The sequence below is a fragment of the Mugil cephalus genome, chromosome 16 (genome assembly GCF_022458985.1).
Source record: "Mugil cephalus isolate CIBA_MC_2020 chromosome 16, CIBA_Mcephalus_1.1, whole genome shotgun sequence".
NCBI classification, from domain to species: Eukaryota; Metazoa; Chordata; class Actinopteri; order Mugiliformes; family Mugilidae; genus Mugil; species Mugil cephalus.
In genome coordinates this window covers 670183-697337 of record NC_061785.1, presented here as the reverse complement: position 1 = coordinate 697337, position 27155 = coordinate 670183, and the positions used below count along the sequence as shown (strand labels likewise).

General features: G+C 45.1%; 1 protein-coding gene across 3 annotated transcripts in view; it reads right to left on the bottom strand.

Moving 5' to 3' along the window:
• The window catches only part of grid1b (glutamate receptor, ionotropic, delta 1b), a 319180-nt gene that overhangs the window by 106898 nt on the left and 185127 nt on the right, over positions 1 to 27155 (bottom strand). The window lies entirely within an intron of this gene.

Here is a 27155-nt window from a genome sequence, read left to right as displayed (position 1 = left end):
CTCCTTTTCTGTCCGTCAGTCAGTCAGTCAGTCAGCAAGTCACTCAGTCAGTCAGCAAGTCAGTCAGTCAGTCAGTCAGTCAGTCAAACAGTCAGTCAGTCAGTCAGTCAGTCAGTCAGCAAGTCAGTCAGCGAGTCAGTCAGTAAGTCAGTCAGTCAGCGAGTCAGTCAGTCAGTCTCTGAGAACCCTTCTCTTATGTTCATTCTTTCTAAACCTCACATTTAAAACAATATGAAGACAAATTATTTAGAACATTATATATCGTTCACTGAGCAGAACAACTTTAAGGTTCGATGTAGCTGAAACATTTTTGTCCTTGTTCAGCTGGAGATGGACAGAAAGACGAACGTCTGTGTCTCTGAGCTCTATAAATATATTTCATGTGATGTAGAAAATGACAGGAGGAGAAAAGAGCAGTGAGTTTTAACAGGTTAATGAGTGTTACTTTGTCACACGTTATTGTTATTCCTCTTCCACCGTTCCTTCATTCACCGTTAACAGTGTGAATTTATCTGAATGCATCTTTCTTTCCCTTCGCCACTTTCAGTTCTTCAGAAACCAGCTGGAGGAGAAATACTCAAACACCGGAGCAGGAATTTGCTGAGCGGTGTCCCACCCACGGCTCCAGAGCCACTTAGAGCACGGCTCTGCAGGGTCCTGGTCCCAGTCCTCAGAAAACACTCCAGACTGAATTAAGATTCACATGACGTGGAAACGTGGGCAAATATTTAAAGGGCAGCGCGGGCAGAGTCTAACATTTACACCAGAGCCCTTCGCAAATATTGAACCACGGAAATTCAAATGTCAATTATTATTATGGGTTGAGTCAAATCATTTTTTGACAAACCTCAGATTTGATATTTAATACAACAGCTCAGTGGGAGTTGGCGTTCGCCTGCTGTTAAAGTGAAGTGACTGATGATCTGGAAACAGGTGGAAGAGTCTCAGGTCTCAGATAAAACATGATCCTACAGTTTGGAGCCACCATGAAAGAAATCCCACTCGATGAGGATTAACAGCATGTTTGCACGGCTCCTCTCTGTGATACTGATCAGCTGGTCTCAGGGAAAAAGCTCTAATTTAAATTGAATGTATAGATGATATTTAAATAAATCTGCCTAAGCTGATAAACCAACAGGCGCTGGATGTTTAAATCACAGGAAACACAGGAAGATTAAAACCAGGTGATTCTTTAAACGACAGCTGCTCCTGGATCCTCAGAGATCCTCAGAGAACCTCAGAGATCCTTAGAGAACCTTAGAGTTCCTTAGAGAACCTTACAGATCCTTAGAGAACCTTAGAGTTCCTTAGAGATCCTTTAGAACGTTTAAATCTGAACCCATCCTCCGCCTGAAAGCTGAACATGTCGCTGATGAAGAAGCAGCTTTCTGGAAGCCTTAAGAAAGTGACATTTCCCTTCTGTTGCACTTCCTGTACGTCCCTGTGAATGAAGCTCAGCCCTGAATGTCACGGCCTCCAGGCTCCAGCAGCTCCTCCGGCTCCGGGCTGATGCTTCCTCTCCTGATCTGGAACGCCACTTCACCTCTGAGTCACCGATCCGTCCAAAACAAACTGAACCTGAGACAGACTCCGGCAACAAATAGCCCCCACACTTCACAACACATCAGGGCAGGAGGAGGAGAAGAGGAGCCGGCCTGAGGAGTCCCTGTCTGCAGTTTACAGGACGAACCAGCTCTAAACAGTTCACAGAAACAACGAGACGCTCGGCTTTACTGAATATGACTCCAGTACAACAATAAATACAGGGCCCCCCCCCCCCCACTGATCCTCAACACCTGGAAATATTGATCAGAGGCTCCTGACAGCGACTGTCTTCCTCTCCCACAGATATGATTCATCACAGGAGGAACCCAGAGGCTCTGAATGTTCATCACTCAAAGTTTAAATCAAAGAAAACACAACGGACCCGACAGACGCCACGTTTCAGGACACAATAGTAGCCAACACAGACCGGACCGGACCGAACCAGACCAGACCAGACCGGACCGGACTCAGTCCTCCTTCAGACTAAAAGCAGGAGGAGGTGTAGAGGCGTCGCCAGCGTTATCAGCACATAAGGACCAACATTTCTCTCTGCACACATTTCTAAATTCACAAACCTGTGACGCTCCACAGATGGAAGGTCACTGGTTACTGTCAGTTAGTGTCGGCTAAAGCTGCTCCCAGCACAGAAGGAGACGAGAACATTGTTCAGCCTCTTCTGCATCAACTCAACTAGTGGAGGGTTCCTCTTATTCAAGGAAAACTTCTTGATCTATTCCTGTTTAACATGTTGTAGGAGCAAACGTGACTCGTGTTTCTGCCCTGCTCGTCCTAAACACGTCCCTAAACATGACTCAGTTAACATGGAAGTAAATCAGGACAAAATAAACCTGCATCAACTTTTAATGCAAATGTTTTTTTTCTTTGTGACCATTTACATTCAGCTTTTAGATGAGTCCAGAGTCTCCAACTCCTCTGTTTGTCTTTCCTTGCACTCAGAGTTTTTTATTTGATCGACTCTTCACTTCCTTCAGTTCAAACACGTCAATTAAGAAAATGTTGAATTGAAAACATGTTCGTCTTGTTTCCAGTGCGTTTGATTAAAGTTGGACTGTTTCTGTTCTCACAGAGGAAACACTGGACTTCAGGAAATTCCCTCCTGACAGATTTAATTGAAAGCACCGCGTCCGACCGGTTTGCTTAAGCCTGACGTGGCCCCGCTGCCCCGTGGCTCGTGGAGAAGCCTTGATGTGTGGTCTGTAATGGTGCGTTCGCTGTTACCGATCCGTCCTAATGAAGCAGCTTCCCTGAACCGTGACGTTGGAAAAAGACAAAATGCAAAGAGGTAAAAAGTGGAGCTGCAGCGGAGGCGTTTCCCTGACAGCGCAGTTCATTTATCAAGCGGCTGCTGGAAAGGAGGTTTTAATTACCTACACATTCTGAGGCAAACTGGAGAGGGATGTAAAACGAGGGATAATGAATGAGACACGGAGTGATGAGAAAACACCACGGGAGGAAAGAGACGAAGAAGAAGAAACAAAGAGATGGTGAGTGTTTGTGATGATGGATAATTGAGCCTTCTCCTCCAACACTGACAGGTGTGATATTTAGCTCCACACACAGCGTCCATGAGACACACCTGCTCTAAGCTTCACTGCCTGGACACAAAGATGGAGGAAGCAGCGGCTGGTGGTTTCTGGAGCTGTGAGGACTGGTCTGACACATTTTCACAGAGTGTCCAGACGAGCTCTGACCTTCAGCTCCTCCGCCGTCAGTTCACTCCTGTCATTAAACCCTTCAAAGTCTCGGCCTAAAATAGACGGTACAGTTAGTGCTGGTCTGGATCAAAGCCACAGCTCTGAACCACATCTCTGCTCTTTACCTCTGTCTTCAGAGTAAAAACTACTCAACTCTGAGATATAGAGACATACATCCTGGTTTAACATCCAAACATCTGATTCATGATGATCTCAGATGTTGTACATCAAATTATTAAAACTGCGTGTGCACTTGTTGTCAGTACGGTAAGCACAGAGGGACATTTCCCAGTCATTTAAAACCAAATACCACAAAAGCTTGAGTTACGATCCTGCCTCAGATCCTGCTCCACCTCTGCTGTGTTCATTCTGCTGAAGCTGCTAGTTAGCTGGAGTTTCTTCAAAGTAAGTGGCTCATGTTGGAGTTAAAAGCAAATACATGTTAAACAAGTGAAATCTGTGCAAACGAAAAGAGAGAAAAGGTTTGAGTGGTGGGAGGAAGAAGGAGGGAGGACTCCCTTTGAGACGTGGAACCAACCACCCGATGGTTGGGAACCAGTTACTGTGTTTTCATCTCTCCTAGAAATGCACAAAATATCTCAACAGAAAACTGGAAACGCCTGCATCTCTAAATGTCCCTAAAACATCTCTTCTCTCATGAGGTTTTTCAGACGCATCCATATAAAAGTTTATCTCTAAGTTCATTGAAACACTTTGTTGTCGTTTCCCTGGAGATGATGCAGGGGGTCACGTGACCTGGAGTAAGAGAATGATGGGATATGACCAGACGAGACTTTAGTTAAAACACCTTTCAGTGGAAACGCGTACGAAGAGTTTCACAAGTCTCAGTTTTATTGTGAGAGAAGCTGTCATGGAAACACAGCTGGTGACTGACACCAGTCGACATTAAAAGTCAGGGCTGAGGTGGAGCAGAAAGCTCAGCCCAGAGGAAGGACGTCCTGTTGAATATATGAGAAGGTATTTTCTGTTCTGTAGAACTGCTGCGTGCAGTAGATGGGAGTCCTCACACCTACAGCCCAGATGTGGAGCGCCCCCATAAATCAGGCTTTATTCTGCCCCGTCTGTCCAAACACAATCAAAGAGCAAATACGCCGTGATGAATTCTAATGAGTGTTTCAGGGGAGCTGAACAAATGCAGAAGCATAAATCTGACTTAAGTCTGAGACGCCCAGATGTCTCCACGAATGCAGAAATAAATCAAAGTAGCACCATGAAGACCAGAGCTGAGGCGGGAGCTGGAAGCCCTCTTGGACCTCTGCCTCATGAAGGACTTCACTTCCTGTTTGCACTGCTGACAGCTCTGGACCGGACAGCACCACCAATGTTTACGTACTACTGAAGACTTTCATTAGGTCTGAAGAAAACCTGGACCGTTCTCACTCTCACTAAAAGCACAAATAAAGACCTCGATGAAAGTTACAAGTTCTACCTGCCAATGATTTTCTCCATTAGCTGATTACCCAGAAAACAGAAATCTGTCACAGTTCCCGGAGCTAAAGCCGAGCTCTGCAGTAGCTTCTTAGAACCAAGAGTCAAGCTACAGGTTTAAATAAACTCAACATGTCGTTCTAGTATTTACACAGGCTGAGACTTTAGATCCCACCATGATGGATAAGACACAGCAGGCTGCAAACGTCACAGTCCAGACCAGAGTCCAGGTCAGAGTCCGGGTCAGAGTCCGGGTCAGAGTCCAGGTCAGAGTCCAGACCAGAGTCCAGGTCAGAGTCCAGATCAGAGTCCAGATCAGAGTCCAGGCCAGGGTCCAGGCCAGAGTCCAGGCCAGAGTCCAGATCAGAGTCCAGGTCAGGGTCCAGGTGTGAACACTGATCTGGTGTCAGTCCACATGTGGAGCTGGTCTGGGACCATGTGACCTCCTTCCTTTGGTTAGTGTGAACCCACAATGAGTCCTGGTCCCGTTAAAGACCAGATACTGACCAGAAGAGGAGCTGAGCTCATTCATTCACTGGTTAGAAATGATTCCTTCCTTCCTTGTCTCCCTCGGACGTGTGGATTCAAATCCCACTCCTGACATCAGGTTTTAGGTTTAGAAATGTAGTTTAGTTCAGCTCCACCGTTTCCATGGCTGAGGAACCCTGAGTGAAGCATCTGATCCACAAATTGAATCTTCCTTCCTTCCGTCTTGTTCCTAAATCTGGATCATGTCTCCAAGTCTCCAACCATGTGTTCCTGGTTCTGGTCCATTAGAGACAGCAGCTGATGTGGTATTCTACGTAGCACACGGTCCAGTTCAGGTCCAGTTCAGGTCCAGTTGTGGCTGGGGACACACCAGGTGAGAGCAGGTGTGGGGTGTGGAGGGGGAAGAGGAGGAGCAGAGCGATGTGATTTATTCTGCCTGGCTGTCTTTCTGACTGTAACATACATGCAGCTCTCCCCTGTGTTCTCTTTAGCCTCTGAACATCAACAGGTCTCGCGCTAACAAGGCCGGGGTATAATTTAACCGCCGGGGTTCTTCTCGTGATCGGAATATGATGGTGATGCATGGGGCGTATAAAATGCAAATGTGAGGCTCCAGAACGGCCGTCGCTGCTCGGCTCGCGCTCCCCTGCCAAGGTGCTATGTAAATGAAGCCAATCAAAGAGCCGAGAGCAACTTTACAGCCGCCATCACCGACCTATCAAACCGGGTCGGAGGCGTGAGAGCCCAGAGCTCTGCAGAGACGGAGCACGAGTAAAAAGCATCAGGCACATTCCACGTATTAATATTTAACAGCTTTTATTTTGCGTTAGGGTCGGTCTTCATGGCGATGTATGCTGATAGCAGCTGTCATCTCCACCAGAACACAGCAGGCTGAACGAAACCTAGCAGCATCACTCAGGTTGGTCCTGAATGCAACCTGATTAATACCCAGCTGATGATATAAATCATGTGAAGATGAACAAGTCCTCAGACTCCAATGATTGCACTCACTCCGGTTGTTTGCAGCCTGATGAGTGTTACCACGAGCAGAGGAAAGCGAGTACATTTATTATTGATCAGCAGCGTTTCACGAGAATCAAGTGGTTTTATTTGTTATGTCTGGATCTATAACTCCTCCAGCTTCCTGCTCCAGCTATTACATGAACACATGCCTGTGGTTCTCTTTCAAAAGTTTATTTCCAGGGACTACAAATGAGCTAATGATGAGTTTATAGCATTTTTATTATTATTATGAGCGTTCTAAACTTTGAATCTTTGTATCTTTACTTACTTTCTACTCTTTTTTTTTAATGATTATCTCAGATAAACCAGGACCACAGACACGTATGTTCAGAAAGTGTTGCTATGAATGAGTCTGGACTTTAAACTTCTTCATGTTCAGGTTCATATCGTTCTTCAATCACATGACCAGTAGCTTTAACTAAAAATGAACTCATCAGTTTTGTGAGTCGTGATCAACATTTTTGCAAAATCAAATCCCAGCTCTGAATTATTCGGCCTTTAATTCACTGTGTTCACTTCCTTTAATCTCATCTGCACAAATGAGTCATTTGAAAGTCACGCTGGGAGTTTATCATCTTCTCTGTGTCTCTGTGGAAATAAGCCGGGCCGATAGTGAACCGACAACAGTTAATGCACAAGAAAACTAAAAAACAACAAAAAAAAAAAAAAATGAGCCGGTGAGCTCTCTATTTAAAACAGTCTTATAAGACTATATTAATACATGTTAATGCAGTCTCATATAAATTACCAGTCTTCCTGTTGACTTTGTTGGTGTGTTGAAGTCTGTGTATGTTTGTTTACAAGCTCTTGGACACTTGAATTTCCTCTATTCTATTCTATTCTATTCTATTCTATTCGTATTTCATCCGTTCTCGTCTCCATGGCTGTAGCTCATTAGATAATCTCACCTTTAAAGATCTAAAACGTGTTTATTCTTCAAGCTGTCAATTAGCCGAGACGTTAGCCGGCGAGCTAACTGGAGGTGGTAATAAGAGGTCTGAGAACGAGGCTAGAAATTAATGAGGAGATAAACGTTGCAGTTTTCCCCTGTGTATCCAGGATCAGTTTGACATTTGTATCATAAATGTGATGAAATGAGATGTAACATCGACAGATCACTGCTAACGTGGACGAACCAAAGGCTCTAGCCGACCCGACACCTCAGCAGCTGCTTTCATCAAGCGCCTGACATTTCAGTTACAGGACGCGTGACTGGACAAACAGTCAGCGGCTGTTTGAGATAATAAACTGCAGCTTTATGTCCCTTCTGTGACCCCGTAGCGAGAGTTGGTGTGAAGCCATGTCCTTTGTTTGCCTCAGTAAGACCCCTGCGTCTGCATTCACACCAGAGCCAACAGAGCAGATCAGGAGTTAAGTATGAGGAGGATGAGGAGGATGAGGAGGACCCCGGGCTCGGGCTGTTTGCTGTGGACGTATGGATTTACTGTACGTCCACAGTCAACACTAACCTGCTCACAACCAGCCTGGGGGGGGGCTATGGATTTGATCTTTGAATGTCAACCACAAGCAACTGGTCTGTTGACATTTTTACACCGACTTCATTTAACATGTTGAGATTTTATTGAGGATCTCAACATTTACAGTAATTTGAACTAAATATATTCCAAAGGCAGATATGTGAATGAATCGGTGGTGAAATGAGAGAATCTCTGTGGAACATTAAAAACAAACATAAACAGTAGAAGTGAAATATTTTAACCCAGCTGCTGACCGAAGAGGTTTTCTTTAATTTTTCTAGTTCAGACAGACGGGGACAAACCAAAGACTCTGAACTCTCCACAGGCTCTTTTTAATTCCAGTTCTTTCAGTTTTTTAGCTTTTAATTTATCAGACTTGTTTTTTTTTTATATATATATTTTGTTCTTGTTCTTTTATTTATTTACTGTTGTTAGTAAGAGGAAAGTAAGAATTTCCTTGGATGGACTAAACTGCAGCTTTTACTGAGCACATGACAATGAAACCATCCAACCAGCTCTGAGTCTTTGGAGACATTTGCTCTTGAATGAATTCTCACATACGCTGCAGCTTTTCTCAAACCATCCAGCTTCCAACCATCCTCTCTCTACACACGACCCAGAGAACTGGTCTGATGTCTCTTCAGACTGATGTTAAGGAACCAGCAGCTTCGTCCTTATGGTTCTTTCTTATATCGTCCTCTTACAACCTCAGAGGAGATGGACATTCCTCCAACCAGTCAGAGACATTTAAACTAATTCAGTTGACATGTATGACTACTGGTCCTCTTCTGTCCATCACCACATTAAGCTCCACCCCAAACAATCTGATTGGTCCAGCAGATCTTTGTTGGAGAAGAATCAGTTCCCAACACAGAGACTTGAGACCAGGTGAAGACTTGATGATCACAACTTCATGACGTGTAGAATTTGGTCAGAGTTCAGAGACCGTTACATCCAGGGGAAGATTGAACTGAAACATCTGAAGACAAAAGAGACAGAAGGAAGGAAGGAAGGAAGGAAGGACGATTAAAACTCTGTCTGAGGAGGAAGAACCACCAACAGAGACCAGAGCTGACGAGCCCATGGAGGGTCGACCCCTCCCAGAGAGGCTGAGGACCAAAGGAAGGAAAGGAAGGAAAGCCCATCCTCTGGTGACCAACTCGCCAACTCCAGAAACAGTGACTCAAGCTTCAGCTCCAGAGAAGAAACAGACTCGGTCCTACTGATTAACCGGAGATTTCCCTGACAGGAGAAAACTGCTCCTCCTGTATCTGTAGGGCAGATACACGTTTGGGAAACGTTGTGTTGCTTTGGTTGTTGAAAACAGAAACACACATAAAGTGGATTTAACCAAAGAGGTGACATCCATTCAGGATTGAGGTTGAGTTCCATTGCTGAGCGAGGAGGAGGAGAAGGAGGAGGAGGAGGAGGAGGAGGAAATTCTGCCGTAATTGGTCCCAGCCGATGATGTGCGTTGCCCTTTTCAAGCCTCTGTCAGAACAGACGCCTCGACTCGCTTCGTGTTGTTCTTATAAAGTTGGACAGTGTGTTCTTACCTCCGCTGCTCAGACAGGGAGGGATTGTGCTGAATGTTCATACGTCAGAGACGCTTCAATAAAAGAGTTTCGTAACCGATTGTTTTATTGATATTGTGCTGTTTTCAGGTTTCATTCAGACCTGACTGTGTGGTGGCTGCATTGTATTAGGCCGACATGTATTAGGAGGCTCCTGGTCTATTGTTGCAGGGACTGGATTCACTGAATGCATTCGCTGGCCCATTGTGTAAAGCACATTGTGTCAGCGTGAAGCAGTCAACACAAACAGACTGAGTCATGAAGAGCGAACAGCGTCGGTTGAGAAAGTGCTGCAACCAGCGCTGTTTACAGGCTCAGAGCACAAACATCAAACCCGATGCAGATGTGTTCACAAGCCCCATCGGTGTAAAACGGAGCATCAGATAGTCTCATCAGATAGAAAGAAAACACGCAGGCCTCGTGTCTCTGAGCGCCGTTATTTAAAGCGCGGCCATAAAAACCAGCAGCAGAATATTTTCTTTACAGGAACACGAGCGCTTTGTGAGAACAGACCGATAATAACAGTGAACGCTGCCTTCAGGGTCACCTCAGCGAGGAGTTTATCTCTGCTCTGTCTCTTATTCATTCTATTCAGAACAGTGTAAGTCAGGATGGTGACTGAGCTCAGACACTTTCATCATCTTTATCATTTGTGCTTTTTGATTATTGCGGCTTTAGAATGTAATTTACTGAAAAATCCTTAAATATGTTATTTTATTAGACAATGCATCAAATTAAGAAACAAACAAACAACCCACTCCGCCGAGCTGCGTGTTACAAAATGACTTATCTCTGAAACCTGTTATTAAATGAGGAATAATACAGCGACCAATAAAATGAGACAAGAAACCGTGAATGAATTCAACAGACTGTAATAAGTCAATGTGAAATATTCATTCATTCATTTTCTGTAGCCACTTGTCCTCTGGAGCAGTGATACCCAACCACTATGCCCCGGGAATTCATCCAATTTCACTTAACTGGTCAGTAAATTATTATTTATTTACTGCAGATAATTAGTCTTGGTTCATCTCTAGTGTCAGAACAATGAATTCCTCCTCCACTAGTTGGCAGAACGTAGATAATTAACCTGCTGCCATTCAACAACAGAATAAATCACAATGCTTCTGGTGAGAGAGCAGGATAGAGATGATACCAGAAAAGAAAAGGGACTCGATCCAAACTGGGTCCTGGAGAAAGTTCTGACACAGTTCAGTTAGAACCAACATGTCTTTGTGTGTTTGGAGGTGGAGGAAGCCAAAGCACCCAGAGAGAACCAACCCAGACACAGGAGAACATGTGTTAGAGCCCGGAACCTTCTGGCTGGGAGGCTTCTGTCCCCCCTGCAGACCACATGTCCTGATGGAGCTGTCCTCCAGGCCGATGATCGTCCTCTCTCCAGACGTGGACCAATCAGCAGAGACGTGAGGGTGGAGAGGACGCGCTGTGACAAATGAGGACAGAGGCTGAGCTGGAATGAAAACGAAGACATGATGAATGGAAAGAGGACCTCCTCCATCTGTCCATCCGTCCGTCTCCGTCTCTAAGGGACAGGATGAGGCGTCTGCAGACTAATCAGGGAACTCCAGGCCTTCCTCTCCATGGCAACACATTCCAGTTCCTCATCAGGGAACCCCAGACGTTCTCTGGCCAGTCTGAGGGGTTTCTTCACTAATACAGTACAGAACACCAGGACTCAATCCAGCCGGAGGCCTCTGGACCTCCTCCCGCTATGAACACTTCAGACTCTTTTAGAGTGAAGTGGTTTCCTCTGTACATGGTGAATACTGGTACAATATTTGGTACTTATTGTTATTTTATATATATTTTTTATTTTTTAACCTATTTATATTTGACTCCGTCCACTTGCAACAGTCACTTTATGGGAGCAGCAGCAACAAAACTATTTCCTTGCAGGATTAATAAAGTTTAATAAAGTATGGTCCTTCCTACTCTGGGTCTCCTTCCAGTGTGAGTCCATCTGGGCCCAGCCACTGTACAGAGGAACCTCATTCCCATTAAAACCCCACCCACCCTGCACACCCACTACTCTCCACCTCCAGAAACACATCAAACTGTGTCTCAGTCATCCAGGTCCTGCTTTATCAGAAACACCACCACAGCTGTTGGGTTTCCAATGCTGTTTCTAAAAAGGTTGGTTTGGAACCCACATGACTGGAGTACCATTCAGATCAGGTTCCTCCAGGTCCAGGTCCAGGTCCAGGTCCAGGTCCAGGTCATAACCAGACCCTGGTCATGTAAAAAGCTCAGGTGTCCAGCAGACATTTGGAGCTGAAACGTCTTGTAGAAACGCAGCAGGTCCAGATGAGTTTGTTTCATCGTGTTTTCTTTTTTTGTTTCAGATAAACTCTAAGTTCTGTTTCTTTTTTAATTACTTAAAGTACTGAAGGAGAAACTATTCATTAATTATTTATTGTTTACTATGACAGGGGCACTTCTTTTGAAGATTATCGTGCGTTTCGAGTATTTTAGGGCAGTTAATTATTCGTGATGTGCTGCTGTATGTGGATGTGCATTAACTCTCAGTCTATTCCTGACTATGAACTCCAGTTCAGACAGGACTTAGTTCACAGATGGATGTGTGTGATAGAAGTTTGATCTCTGAGAACATGAGGATTAACAGAGGAGCTTTGCTCTCATGTGTTTAAGGTCTGATGTATCTTCCAGCTGGGACTAATGTTGCTAGAATCTGACTGACCTTTAAATGTACAGGAGCCCGTCCGGTTTTCTTTACTAATTAAAGGAGAATAAAGGCAGATCTTGAATGGCAGCTTATTAGCTGGAGCTCTGGAGGAGAGAGGATGAACCCAAAGCCCCGGGGTGGGTGGGGGGTAAAGAGGAGCCGGTGGTAATGAAGATGATGATGGGTTAGTAATATCACCTGCTCCCCTCGTTTCACCCACGCTGATCTCCTACATCCATAATTAGACGAGGGTTTAAGAAGGTGATCGATGAAAACACAGCTTTTTAAAAGTCTGGCAGCCATTCTCAGCCCAGCTCCAAACATTCTTATCTTTTAAAGGCAAACCTGAGGCTCTGCATCGATCTGTTTGTTGCTGCAAAACCAAGAGACCCAAATGAGACGAGAAGAGATTAAAATAAGGAGAAGGAGAAGAAGGGAGGAGGAGGCAGGGAGCAGACCCCCAGAGCTGGCTCTGTGTTTAGAGATGAGGAGGTCAGCGTTAACAGCAGCTGATACACAACTAGACCAGCTGCATTTCAAGAGCAGGCCGGTTTCTTAGTCTCACAAGGGTCATAAATGTTTGTTACATGATCCACAAGTGAGTCCAGATGCTCCCCCAGATGTCAGGGTTTCCCCGGTGATGCATCAACACATGAGGGATGTCCCCATGGGTGCCAGGGCTGATCCACATACTGTAAACCAAAACCACGTCCCTGCAGACTCAAAAGACAAAGGAGAACCAGAACCCTGTGCCTAACCCTGTTTAAACTGTTAGTAACTAGTGTGGATGTGTGGTGAGGTGGTGGTAGGAGATGATGGAGTCACTCAGGCCAAAGGTTGCAGCCAAACAACAACAACAAACACTAAATGCTGCAACGTTCGGAAGAAGAGGAAAGTTTCCTGGAGATTAATCTTCCAGAGAAGGTGAGGGATACTCTGCAGCGTAACGCCACCGGTGCTGATGCAAACGCTCGTAACCAGACTGAAAAACAACACAGATTTGGGTGCTTCATTTTGGTGCCACTGAATTTTTAATTACCAACGGGATGGAAGAGAACCTTCAAAATGTCTAAGAACAAAAAAGTTTGTCTGGACTTCACCTCTAAAGATGCAACATGAGGAAACACCTGGAATTAGATTCAACATCTGACCACACATAGCATTAGCATTAGCATTTTATTAGAAGACCAGACATGTAGCGTCTCTCGATAGACCCACGCTGAGTGAGCAGCATCCCCAGGGAGGAGAGCAGCTGATACTCGCCTTAAAAATAAAAAGGCACAGTTTTTGGACAAAGTTTGTTTGTTTTCATTCTTTTAGCACCAATTCAGGTACCGTTACAAAAGTACCAGTTTGGTACTGACACTGGAGAAAACCTTAATGATTCCCTCCTAGTTAGGGAGTTTCTGGGGTAGAGAACACAAGGTACCAGCTCCCCTCTCCACATTAACTCTGACTGAAACATCTACTGGACTGAATCCAGTCGACTCCAGCAGAAGACAAGGACAGACTTTAGGAAACTACAAGGACAGACTCCAGAACATTTAAGACCAGATCAGGACCATTATGAGGCTAAGCTCACTCCATGGCTGATCTCTGGTTGTGTATCTGTAGTCTAACCGTGGGCTCACATGAGCAAGAATAACAGATAATCAAGAGGTGAAGGAATCAAGCTGCTGAAGACGCAAACATCGGGAACAGATACGGCCCAAACTCAGAGTACGAGACTTGCAGTGCTGAGAGGATGAAGTGCAGGGAAACAGGTGGTAAGAAATGTACCGAGTGAACGGCCTTGAACACGAAGGCATCACGGCTCAGAGCAGCTGGGTTCACCGCGTGAATAAAACATCGACTTCACGTCTGCTGCTCCCACAAAAACAGACTGTTGGTTTGTTTCTATCACAGCTTTTAGTATTGATATTAGTAGAACTCACTCATCTGTCTTCCACTCCTCCTCCTCCTCCTCCTCCTCCTCCTCCTCCTGTCTCAGCCTGATGTGGAGGCCGGTTGTTCTCTATCCAGGTCAGATCTACCATGGGACAGCCCATTACTCCCATCAATCAGCCAGGACGGGACAGGAGGACGAGGGGGACGAGGGGGAGAGGAGCCGACAGATTTAAGAGGAAGGAGATTCATGGCTGCTGCTCCTCTCCACCGTCAGACACAAAGAAATAAATAATAGAAAGAAATGCTCTGAAATCAGTTTGACAGCTGCTGATTTATTTCTCTGGACTTTATGTCATTAACGTTAGAATCAGTCTTTACTAATCACTCACTCAACTAAATGTGAGTTTGAGGCTTAAGGTGCAGTTCCTCTAATGACCACTGGTTCCTGTGACAGGATCACATATGTAACATCATTGAGCTGGTAAAAAGGATTTCAGTATATGATTTGAACAAAACTGATTTGATATCATCAAATCTGTGTCTTTCATCCTCTGGTCATAAATCTGAGTCCAGATCAGGACAGAAGCTCCAACTCTGATCAAGATTTAAAAAGACAAAAAAGACCGAGACAACAAAGACAAAACAGTTTGAAAGCTGAAACGTCTCTGAATGAATCAAACTATACGAATGTAGACGTTTACCTTCATTCTTCACGGCGTTTTTCTGCAACTATATGTTTGACTCTGTGGACTTAGTCTAAGAGAATCATCACTGAAACGCCAACTTTTGTAGAAAGAGCTAACTTCACCCTACAGATCAGGTTTTAACTAGTGTTTCTAGACCAAGTAAAACTAGACTGGTTCTAAATAACTGAGTCTTTCTCCTGAATATTGTCGTCATGTTTGGTTCATGGAGGAAAACGCTAGCAAGAGGAAAACGCTAGCCAGAGGAGAGAGCTAACAAGAGGAAAGTGCTAGCCAGCTACACATGATAGAAAGAAACACAACATAACAGCCCCTTTCCTATTGGTGGAAACATGCATCCATCAACCAATCAGGACATGATGTGTCAGCGGTTGCTAAGGAACAGTGAGGCTATATTCAGTCTATAGAGACAGGAGACAGATTAGAGATATTTAGACATTGGATCAGGTTGGACACCTGATAGTTTTGGACATGGTCCTAAATAGTTGGACAGAAATGTGTGATGCATTTCCTGCATTTAAATGGAAATAGATGAAAGTAGTTTTGTTGTTTGCGAAATTTGTCCATAAGCTTTTAAAATGTACACTTTGGATTTACATAGATTTACATTCTAAGTTCTAAAAATGGTTCATAAACATGTTTGTGGTTTTCACAGGAAATAAACAACTATTTCCTACTGGGACTCAATGGTTTTAGTCGGGTTTTAGGTCCAACGTGTTAATACACTTTGTCAGAATTAAAAAACAACTGTAAAATGACTGAAACCAAACAAGGCAATGTAAAGCATTTTTAAGATGAAATATGACGGTAAAAACAAAAGTTGCTATAAACGGCCAATAATAGTCTGGACTCCAGAGGGATAAGGTACCTAGCGACTGTCCTCCTGTCTCTACATCAGAGTCACATAGGAACCACAACAATAGAGCTTAGTAAACCATGGACCACGTGTCTCTACAGATCCAGATCATTTAAAGACTCCTGATCTGCTACAAATGATTGATTATGATCCAGGATTTATTCCAGATAGAACAGAAATCCTCCCGAGATATGATCTGTATCTTAAAGAACAGAGAAATACCTCAGCTGAGACACGAGTCAAGCAGGGATGGAGACAGAGTCTTTTAAATACAACGAAAACATTGGTTATGCAAGAGCTGAAAATATCAACTGAGAGAAGAATAAAAAGGAAATAAACTAGAGGAAGGATTCAGCGTATGAAAAGAGGTTTGAAGGTTTCCAGCTGGCCTCACAGAGCTTTTCTTTTCCTTTCTCATTTCAGAGCAATTACACAAACACGAGCAGTGACCTTAGAGAAGAAAGCTGCTGTATGTGTGTTTGTGTTGGCTATGAGGACGGCTGAGTTCTGCTTCACATGCAACAGTTCAGGCTGATCTCTGGACAGATCACAGCCCAGAAATATATATAAACACAGGCTCAATTATCTCAAGAACAGAACGAGAAAAACCTGTCTCTTTAAAACGTCAGCATGTCTCCAGACGTTCAGGTTTGATCGTTGTAATAAAGTCAGTGAGCGGATAATTAATAAACAGAGCAGACAGATGACGGACGAAGCAAAGGACTGATGGGACAATCAAACCAATCAAAGAATTAATTAGCCAGTAAATGACTAATTAACTTCCCAACCAACCTGCTCCCTGGCCATATGACCAGCTCAGCCACAAACCTCTCACCCTGATCTGATAACACACCTGGTCACCTGAGCCTGGACTCCACCAGACCAGACCAGACCAGGTCCCTGTTCCTCAAACATCACCAAGATCTCATCACACCTGTCTTCACACCTGTGTCCCAGACAGCACTGGAGACCTCATCTCAGTTTCTAACTAAAGCACTCATGAGAGACGATAATGTGAGAAAATCTTACAACTTTATACGTAAAAGGATTGAGAGAAATGTTGGTTCAACATCCAGGACATGAAAACCAGACTGAGAACATCCCCCATGAGTTCTTCCTCTGTTTTTAGGAGTGGACGTTATAGGGGAAAGAAAGGGACGATGCACATTAATGAACAGTACAGTGTAGATGTAAATGTGCCAGGTTATCCAGTCTGGTTTCCATCTGCAGTCTGATTGGCTGGTTGGATGTAGAGCACATTTAAAAAGACACATATCACAGGTACGTATAGATTTCTGGTCACTATAACTGGGATAACCACTTGTTTTTGTTTTATTTGATTATTCATCTTCTTTTTTATGTGTGTGAAGGTTCTCAGTCATTCAGGTCATGGTGATATTAAAGGCGTTGTAGAAAACGTAGAATTTGACTGAATTCTCCCGTCGCCCTAATTCAAGCCCTTTAGATCTTCTTTAGATTTTAGGCATCACATCCACAGAAATGTGACTTTCTGACTTGAAAACCTCATCGTTACGGTTTAAATGTTTGGATGCAACTCTTCAGACTGAAGACTGGATCAGAGAATAATTTAAAGGAACAGTAAAATATAGGATTTCTCAGCATTATCGTCACTTCTGACTTGGATGCTTGAATTTCTGTCTTTTGCGATAAAATCAATAAAATGAAGGTGGAGAATCAGGTTAATGTTTCAGCGGAGGCCGTGACGGGTGTGAGCTACACAAACATAAATGAATGTGAAGCGAAGTAAACCCCTGTGTGTTCATTAGTCAGAGCCATAGGTGTCAGTCATCCACAGCTTCACACTCATACATATTTAGGGTTCAACATGAATGTACGTGGACGGCATCTGTCCCAGCTGAAAGACAGCGAGCAGATAAAGTCCTCCTTCATGTTTTATCTGCAGAAAGCCTCGGCCCAGACACGACCGCGGAGCAAACAGCTCATTAAGCAGACGACTGACCAACAAAGCGCGGGACCATCTGTTCTGCTGACTCGCTGGACTTCACCGCTCCGGCTCCTGATGTTGGATCTATTTATTTACTGTGGGTGTTAGCAGAGTTTCCAGCAGCTTCACCGCCACACTGTATAAATCTGCTTTAGATGCAGCAGAGATGACTCATGGTGTGAGTGTGGTGGAGGAGGAGGAGGCTGGGGAGGGATGGGGGAGACGGGGGGAGGGACAGGGGGGACGGGGGACAGTGGATGGGGAGGACAAGTGTAAGGGTAAACAGGTGGGATAGCTGCCAAGGGAGATGATGGCAGCCTCATAGACAATCTAACCTTAAAAACCAGTATACCACTTACACACACGGACCGCTGAAACGCAGCCTCATCAGCAACAACATCCCTACACACAACCACCACCCAGCCAACCACCCAGTAACACACTAACACCCACTGAGACACACGGCACACCACCCAGTAACACCAACCACACCACTGAGACAACACACCACTAACACCACCCAGTCACACTACACCACCCACCAACACCACCACTGAGACACACAGACACCACCCAGTAACACCACACCACACCACCACACACACGGGCCCCACCAGAACACCACCCACCACCAGAAACGACACCACCTAACCCAACCACCCACCACCCACTGAGACACACAACACCACCCAGTAACACCACCCACCACCCACTGAGACACACAACACCACCCAGTAACACCACCCACCACCCACTGAGACACACAGACACCACCCAGTAACACCACCACCCACTGAGATACACGGACACCACCCAGTAACACCACCACCCACCGAGACACACGGACACCACTCAGTAACACCACCACTAACGACCACAACCTTTTTACTGTTTTTTGAAGGTACCGATGACTTTTTACTTTGGTTTTAAACATCCGTTCCTTTACGTATTTTATTGATCTTTCATATAATTATTGTTGGAGCCTTTGTACTTTTAATATTTTTATAATCAGCTTGTACGTTCGCTCCACGTTTCATGTTACATCCCATGGAGTTTTGCATTTGTGTCAATGTAAAAGGACTTGACTGCAAAACAAATCTGCCAAAAGGTACAAACAAAAATCACCTGAACCAGAACCTGGAGAAGAATCCACACTGCTTCACACGTCTGAAGATCAGGAGCTTAAAGAGGGAGGGAATCCATCCATCCCTCCATCCATCCATCCCTCCATCCTTTCATATTATATAGAGGCTACATCTGACCAGTGTAAAACCAACTGAAGGAAGAAGAATCATTCTTGTGTGAGTGGATTTATGGACGGTTGACTTTAAAAAGCAGAATTCATTCTATGTCCAGACTGTGGCAGTAACCCTCTGTGTCCTGTTGTTGTTGACCTTATTTATGAGGAAGTCACTCATCAGCAGCTACAGTAATGAACATTGGACTGTTCTTAAAGACGCTGTAGATGCTCTGAATGTATAGATCTGCCTCGTGTCTGTACAACATCTCATGCTGGAAATGTATAGAGCAGAATACACTGGTACAGTAGGAGGAGGTTTGGTGTGAAGCTGCATCCTGGGTCAGTGCTGCAGTGACTGAGCAGACAGAAGAAGAAATGAGGATAAAAACCATGGAAGAACATCAGTGATGTAGAGGAGGAGGAGGAGGAAGAGGAGCCAAACCTAATTAATCATTAATTAACTGCTTGAACTTTCAGCGAGGCTCGTTTCTGAACCGACTGCAGATGGGTCGTAAAGCACGGCTCCAGTTAAAGGTCAGAGCTGGAAAATATTTTCAGAATCAACTGGTTTCATTTAATTAGTCGACTTTCGTTATCAATAATTAACCAGCTCACGTTCAGACGCTAAAACACACAAGACTTTATTTGCTCCGTGTTAGAGGCCAGTGATAGAGTTCCCTTCAGTATGAGCCGATTATCTCAGCCCTCGATTCCTCCAGAATACAGATCATTATATAGAGTTGTTACTGATGCTATAGAAATAAGATAAATATCTCTGTAATAAAGGCACAATTTTCATTTATCTTGACCTTTAAATGTATTTTCTACACTTGCATTGAAACCATTTTACACTGATTTTGGCAACACAACAAAAGTTTGTGCCTCATCTATACAGCTCCTAGAAAAACAAGCTTTAAACCCAAACTGAGATTAGATGAGAGCTGCTAATTTCTGCAGCTCCTCACCCTCGTCTGCATCCTCCATCTCTGGAGTTTATTGCAGTAATTCCTCCTCCTCCTGCGCCTCCTCCTCCTCCTCGTGGCTGTGTAAATAAACCCTCCTAAAGCAAGTCCCCGGAGCAGCGAGCTTCAAGTATCTGCCTGCCTCCTCCGCCCTGTGGAGGTGATACGTCTTAATATCATTTAATAAATGTATTCCGCTGATATCTGGGAACCACATTAGAATGAAATTGCTTCAATTTAACTTGGTTAGAGCGTTCGTGCTGCTCATCACCCGCATCCAGGAGCCACATACATGGATAGTGATTAGTTTAGATCATCGCTCCACACTCAGCAGGAGGTCTTCACGGCCTCTGACCAGCACCGCTTCACTCTCAGATCATCTCCTCACCATAACACTGATCAACCGGATCAAGGCCGGATCCTCTCAGAGCAGCACACAGATGGAGTCTGTTCACTGCTGACAAACACAAACTAGTTCCAGCTGCATCAAAGCTGCTGGTGCAGAGAGAGCGTCTTCCTCTGGGACGGAGGTGGATGAAACATCACAAACAGAGACGTGTGTTAGTTCATCACACGAGCAAATAAAAAGTAAATGAGGCTGAGACGGAAACATTCACTCAAACAGGAGGTGATCTCTGACTTCAGGTTACATTGATGCATGACTCTAATTATATTTTTAAGAAATTCAGTTTTCAATGAAGCATCGGACGGAAAAGTTTAATAAAAATCACCTGATGCAACAGGAACTGAACCATGTTTACTTCAAAAACTTTAAACTTTTAAAGCACCTACAGGCTTCACATTCATTTATCAGGAATTAATCCAAACCTCGTCCTCCGTTAGCACCACGTTGGCACCTTGTTAGCACCCCGTTAGCACCCCGTTAGCGTCTTCTGTGAGAGGTCTCTGTGAAGCTCCAGCTCAGCATGAAGAGCTACTGCAACAAGAACGTCTCAGATCACAACCACAACTTCACCTGAGTCTGAAGATCTGCCCCAGAGTCACAATAGAGAATCTATAGAATTTGCTGCATTTGCATTTAACTTCACAGATACTGAAACACTGATAAAGTCTGGTCCTTCCATGGCTCTGGTCTACAGTCTGACGGTTTCTGAACCTTGAGCCTAAACCAACGCTCCCTGACATCTGACTGGATGTTGGATTCTGTTTAAAGACGAGCGGCGGCTGCTTTAAAATCGGAGCGTGACCTTCTGTGTTGATGGATTCCTTCTGATTCAGTAATTCTCTCAGCAGCTCATGTCAGACACATCGATCCGTTCCCGTATCACTCTGTATTTTGTGGGCTGGAGTCATAAGCTGGGTATTTCTGAGTTAAGCTCTGAGTCGTCTGCTACACCTGTTCACACGGAACCATGAGAATAAATCAGACGTAACGTCCTCGGAGCGGCCTGACTGGCTACAGACGGATGCTGGTTCATTCTTCATCAGGAAGCAGCTGATATGAAGCTGTGGACTCGGCTCAGTGAGCAGAGCAACACAACCAGGCCGAGGGTTTCGTTGTGTTTACCGTGGTGGGTTGAAAACTAACGGCGGCGTTTTTACAGAGTTAGTTCACTTCACCACAACTGAGACTCAACTACACAACTCAACTGGCTCCAGACGAACCAGGGACCAGGACCAGGACCAGGACCAGGACCAGGACCAGGACTAGAGACCAGGACCAGGACCAGGATCAGGACCAGAGACCAGAACCACGACCAGGACTAGAGACCAGGACCAGGACCAGGACCAGGACCAGAGACCAGAGACCAGAGACCAGGACCAGGACCAGGACTAGAGACCAGGACCAGGATCAGGATCAGGATCAGGACCAGAGACCAGAGACCAGAGACTAGAGACTAGAGACTAGAGACCAGGACCAGGACCAGGACCAGGATCAGAACCAGGACTAGAGACCAGGACCAGACACCAGGACCAGAGACTAGAGACCAGGACCAGGACCAGGACCAGGACACCGGTTCCGTTGGATCTTTTTAGTCAAACACATTAAACTACAGAAACTACATAAATTTCAGACTTCCGATATCATAGTGTTCACGTTACAGGTTAACTCAGAGGAGAAATGATACGTTTGGGATATTTTCTCTGTATTTTTTTCATTTTCTCAGCAGAAATTTCTGAGTTTTTGGACTGAGTGGGTCGAGGCTGGAAGGAAAGGACCAACTCTTTATTTATTCTCCTCATGTCATTAGCATGTGATGTGTCCTGGACACGTGAAGGTGAATTAGACATGAGTCTGAACACAAAGTAATCACATGGAGCCCAGATAAGAGCCGAGATCATCAGATCAAGATAAGAACAGATTCTGATTGTTTCATCCGTTCATTTAAAGGTTCTTCTATCACTTACAGGTTCCCCACAGTCAAGAGTAAAAATGAAGTAATAATACAGATGAGGACAGTAGCTACAGTAGCAGAGACTCACTAACACGAACACAAACCTGAAAACACATCCTCACACTCCAGCTCCAGCTCAGCCTGCAGAGCTCACATGAAATATTCAAGCGGACCAAAGACCAGGAGCAGGAATCTAACTCTGTCTGCAGCTAGAGGAGGTCCACCACCAGACACACAACACCACCAGACACACAACACAACACCTGACACACACGAACACCTGACACACACAACACAACACCACGAGACACACAACACAACACCACGAGACACACAACAACACCTGAGACACACAAAACCTGAGACACAGATCTGAATGAATAAGAATAACAATGAAACTTTTCTTTCCTAAAACATTGAAACCAGAGGCTGCAGATGTGTTTTGAGGCCTCGTGCTCTGACTGAAGCTCCTCCCCCCGTCCGTCCGTCAGTGTCAGCACATTAACATTCATCATATTAGATCATTTGACAGCCTGTCCTACTGCGCTGCAGTGAATGTTGAATGTGCTGCTCTGAGTGTGTTCAGTGTCTCCAGGGCCGGAGCCTCTCACATCTTTAACATCCTTCATATTATTTCAGATCACAGGACGTTCCCTCTATTAAACCTGAAAATAATGAAACAGCATTTTGTTCCTCATAATTCTCTGGCGTCTCTGGAGTGAAAAGCCACCAGCAGCAGCTCCAGTGACTGTGTTACTGCAGCAGCAGCACGGTGTAATGAAGCAGCAGCGTGGCCTCCTGAGAGAAACCACACCACTGAGCTCCGGCCGCCGCTACAGATGAGACAAGACGCTGCCCCTTTGTTCTGCAACGATTTCTGCTGGAGAATTAATGGACAGAGCCCAGAGTGATTTGTCTTCGATTGACTGGTGGTTCTGTATTCTGCTCAGCTTCTAACTTTATGTTCATTACACCTAACACGAGCCAACGTGAGGCAGAGACTTCCTGTCAGGTCTGCTCAGGAACGTTTCGCCTTCTTTTACTGGATCGACCTCGAGACTCACGAGCAGCAGCAGCAGCTCACGTCTCTGAGGGGGGAGACCAGGAACCAGGAACCAGGAGCTGAATACAGACCAGGAACCAGGAACCAGGAGCTGAATACAGACCAGGAACCAGGAACCAAAAACCAGGAGCTGAATACAGACCAGGAACCAGGAACCAGGAGCTGAATACAGACCAGGAACCAGGAACCAAAAACCAGGAGCTGAATACAGACCAGGAACCAGGAACCAGGAGCTGAATACAGACCAGGAACCAGGAGCTGAATACAGACCAGGAACCAGGAACCAAAAACCAGGAGCTGAATACAGACCAGGAACCAGGAACCAAAAACCAGGAGCTGAATACAGACCAGGAACCAGGAACCAGGAGCTGAATACAGACCAGGAACCAGGAACCAGGAGATGAATACAGACCAGGAACCAGGAACCAGGAGATGAATACAGACCAGGAACCAGGAACCAAAAACCAGGAGCTGAATACAGACCAGGAACCAGGAACCAGGAGCTGAATACAGACCAGGAACCAGGAGCTGAATACAGACCAGGAACCAGGAACCAAAAACCAGGAGCTGAATACAGACCAGGAACCAGGAACCAAAAACCAGGAGCTGAATACAGACCAGGAACCAGGAACCAGGAGCTGAATACAGACCAGGAACCAGGAACCAGGAGATGAATACAGACCAGGAACCAGGACGTAATGATGGAGGCTGAACGAGGCCTGGCTGCATAGGATGGAGGGAAGATGTGTTTATTAAAGCTTCTGATCAGGAGAAGATCCATATCATCAACAAACTGTTAGCTTAGCACACAGAGTGGAGGAAGCTTTTTTTAGCAGCTAGTAACCAGCTAGTTAGCAGCTAGTAACCAGCTAGTTAGCAGCTAGCAGCTAGTAACCAGCTAGTTAGCAGCGAGTAACAAGCTAGTTAGCAGCTAGCAGCTAGTAACCAGCTAGTTAGTAGCTAGCCGCTAGTTAGCAGCTAGTAACCAGCTAGTAACCAGCTAGTTAGCAGCTAGCAGCTAGTTAGCAGCTAGCCCGGCTCAAGCTCAGTGACTAGACGTGCTTCCGGTTTTTAGACTGTCAGATTGCAGCTTCATGTCGTGTGCTGTGTTACAGAGAGAACGAACACACACCATCGCAGGAGATGGAGGACAGCGGGGGGGCCATTATCCAATGAGACACACTCCTACTCTCCACAGCGGGACCATCATCTCCTCCTCATCGCTGCTCGTCTTGTGTGGGCTTGATGACTTGATGACTAAACTTGTTCCTGAGTTGACAGCCAAGAGTTTTACTGCAGGAACTCGAACGGTTTCTGATCTCGTGCTGCAGAGTTCACCTCAAGGTTCAAGGTTCAAGGTTCCAAAAGATTCCTAAACAGGTCTAGAAACCTGTACCTAACAAACTGGACAGGATGGGTACAGTGAAGTAGACATTTATTACACTATTGTCTCTAATGATCTTAAACACTAATCTTCAGTTCATTCCATTAATGTATTGCTCCATCGGTCTGTTCCAGTCTCACTCATTTACTTATTCATTCAGATCTACAGTTTCTTAGATCAAACCAGATCTCTAGAATCTTCCCTGCACGTTTGCATGAATGAAAATAATTCCTTTCAGTCGATGAGAGAAGCTGCAGGTCGAGACGCTTCCACTGGTTGATTCGCTCTGATCCAAAGTTTCGAAACTCCATCTTTGCATCACCTCCTTCCTCCACCTGAGTCTGGTTCTACATCATTTAGATTAGAATGAGTTGACTGCTGTACCTAATGAAGTGGCCAGCGAGGGTTTCCCACCAGACGGACATCAGGACGAATTCACTTTGAGTTCAGGATGAAGCAGCCAGTGATTAAATGAGTTCATGTTGTTGACATGTTGTTGTTGGAGGAGGAGGAGGAGGAGGAGGAGGTATAGGAAGAGAGGAGCTAGTAGAGATCTGAGTGATGTTTTTTTCCTCCTCCTGTCGTATGTAGAGAGATGCAGACGTCGTCTCCTCTGGGCTCGTTCCACATTTACATACCTACACGATAATTTATGGAAAGAGACACAGAGACGATTTAATGAAGACAAACAGCTGAGAGGCTGACAACAGAGACATGACAGACCTCCTCCAGCTTCCTCCTCACATCACAGCAGCCAATCAGAGACACCGAACCCTCCTCCACTGTAACTCCAGTCTTAGAAAATAAAACCAGTTCATTTCCACGCTCACTTCCACCGTTGGAGACAAACACTACAACAAAGAAATGAACGAGGTTTCCAGTCCAGAAGGTTTGAGTCCAGTCCTGAGCTGGATTATCAGGTCTTTATAAGACGTCTCAGCTACTGGACTGAACAACAGACCCAGAAGAGACGTCTCCTCCTCTTCTCACCAAACTCAAACCAAACCTGAATCAAGCTCACGCTGCAAGCTTTTATTTTGAAGGCCCCATCATTAAAACTGTCTCTACCGCCGACCATCTTAGCTCCATCTTAGCTCCATCCTATCTCCATCTTAGCTCCATCATAGCTCCATCGTAACTCCATCTTACGCTCCATCTTAGCTCCATCTTAACTCCCTCTTAGCTCCATCCTAGCTCCCTCTTAGCTCCATCCTAGCTCCATCCCAGCTCCATCCCAGCTCCATCCCAGCTCCATCTTAGCTCCATCTTAGCTCCATCTTAGCTCCATCCTAGCTCCATCTTAGCTCCATCCCAGTGTCACCCTCCTCCTCCCATATCTTGTCTCATCCTCAGAGGGGACAAGTCCAGAAGTCAGAGTTGTTGTCTGGACCTCGTGTGGACGCCGGGCTCCTGAATATTAATGAAGACGTCTGACACGTAGCAGCCTTTTCCTGTCTGTCCACTGTCCCTGAATAAACCAGAACAGACAAATCCTCCTCCTCCTTCTGTTCTCGCTGGTGTTCATCATCATCACCTTCCTCCTCAGAATCTGAGTCACGGCATCGGGGAGCTGGGATCCACGGGACCTGGATTAGCTTCAGTCTCAGGACGGGACGCGTCACACAAGGTTAGAGAGAAAAGGTTCAGTCGTCTCCTTCTATTCCACAGAGAGGTCACAGGTCAACCACCATCTCTCACCTGTGTCTGTCAACGTCTGGTTTATGAATCAGGACAAATATATTCACGGATCAGCTGTTCTCTAACAGGAAACAACCAGACACCGAACCCACGTCCTCCGTGTGAGTCCTGAACTCATTCTACTTCACAAAGACACACAAAGACACTTTAAAGGCTCATTCTACCACAGAGCTCAGAGGAACGTCAGCAGGGACGGATGTCTCCAGGGGTTCTGGCTTTTAAAAGAGACACTCGTTAATCTAAAAATCAAGGTGGAATCCGAGAGAAACAGAAGTTTTATTTTCTTGAAACTGAGACGCTGAATGAAAACTTCTAAGGCAGCTCCACATTTTAACACAAACATCCAGACACAGGCTCCACAGTCACTTAGACCGAAGGAGATTAGCATCGACGTCTGGCTCCAGAGAGACTCAAAACTTCAGGATATTTAAACATGCTTCACATCCATGAGACGGGAAAACCTTTTCTTTGTGGACATGACTTTTATGCACTGAAGTATATGTTTTAGTGTGTATGTATTTATTAGAAATAATTCATATCTAATGCCAACGTGTTCTCTGCAAGACAAAGCACAATAAAAACCTCTGATCCGCGTTCAGTGTTAGAAACCTCTAGTCTGATATGGGACAGTAACTTGTTTCTCAACACGACTCACACAGAAGTCTTGTCTGCTCCAGCTAAAGCAGACGGAGACCCTGAACGTAGCCTTCGTTTAACACTACGGTGTTAAGGAGATGACATTAAAACTAAACCTGATCAGCTCAGGGACGAGAGTTATCGACACAAGAAAAGTTTCAACGTCAGCAAATGGAAAAGAAAAGTAGAGCCAGAGCATGCAGAGGTGGTCAGGTTGGCTTGACATGTCACTGTTCAGAGACTCTAAAGCTCAGTCTGATACTGGAGTCTTAACGACGGGGAAAATCACTGCAGGGACTGACGTCACAATAATCCCCAAAAGAAACTACTTCACTTTGGTCAAAGAAGAAAGATGAAATAGAAAGAGACAAGGAACCATTTTACAGAACAAAATGTTTAAAAACTTCCATCCATTCATCATCTCC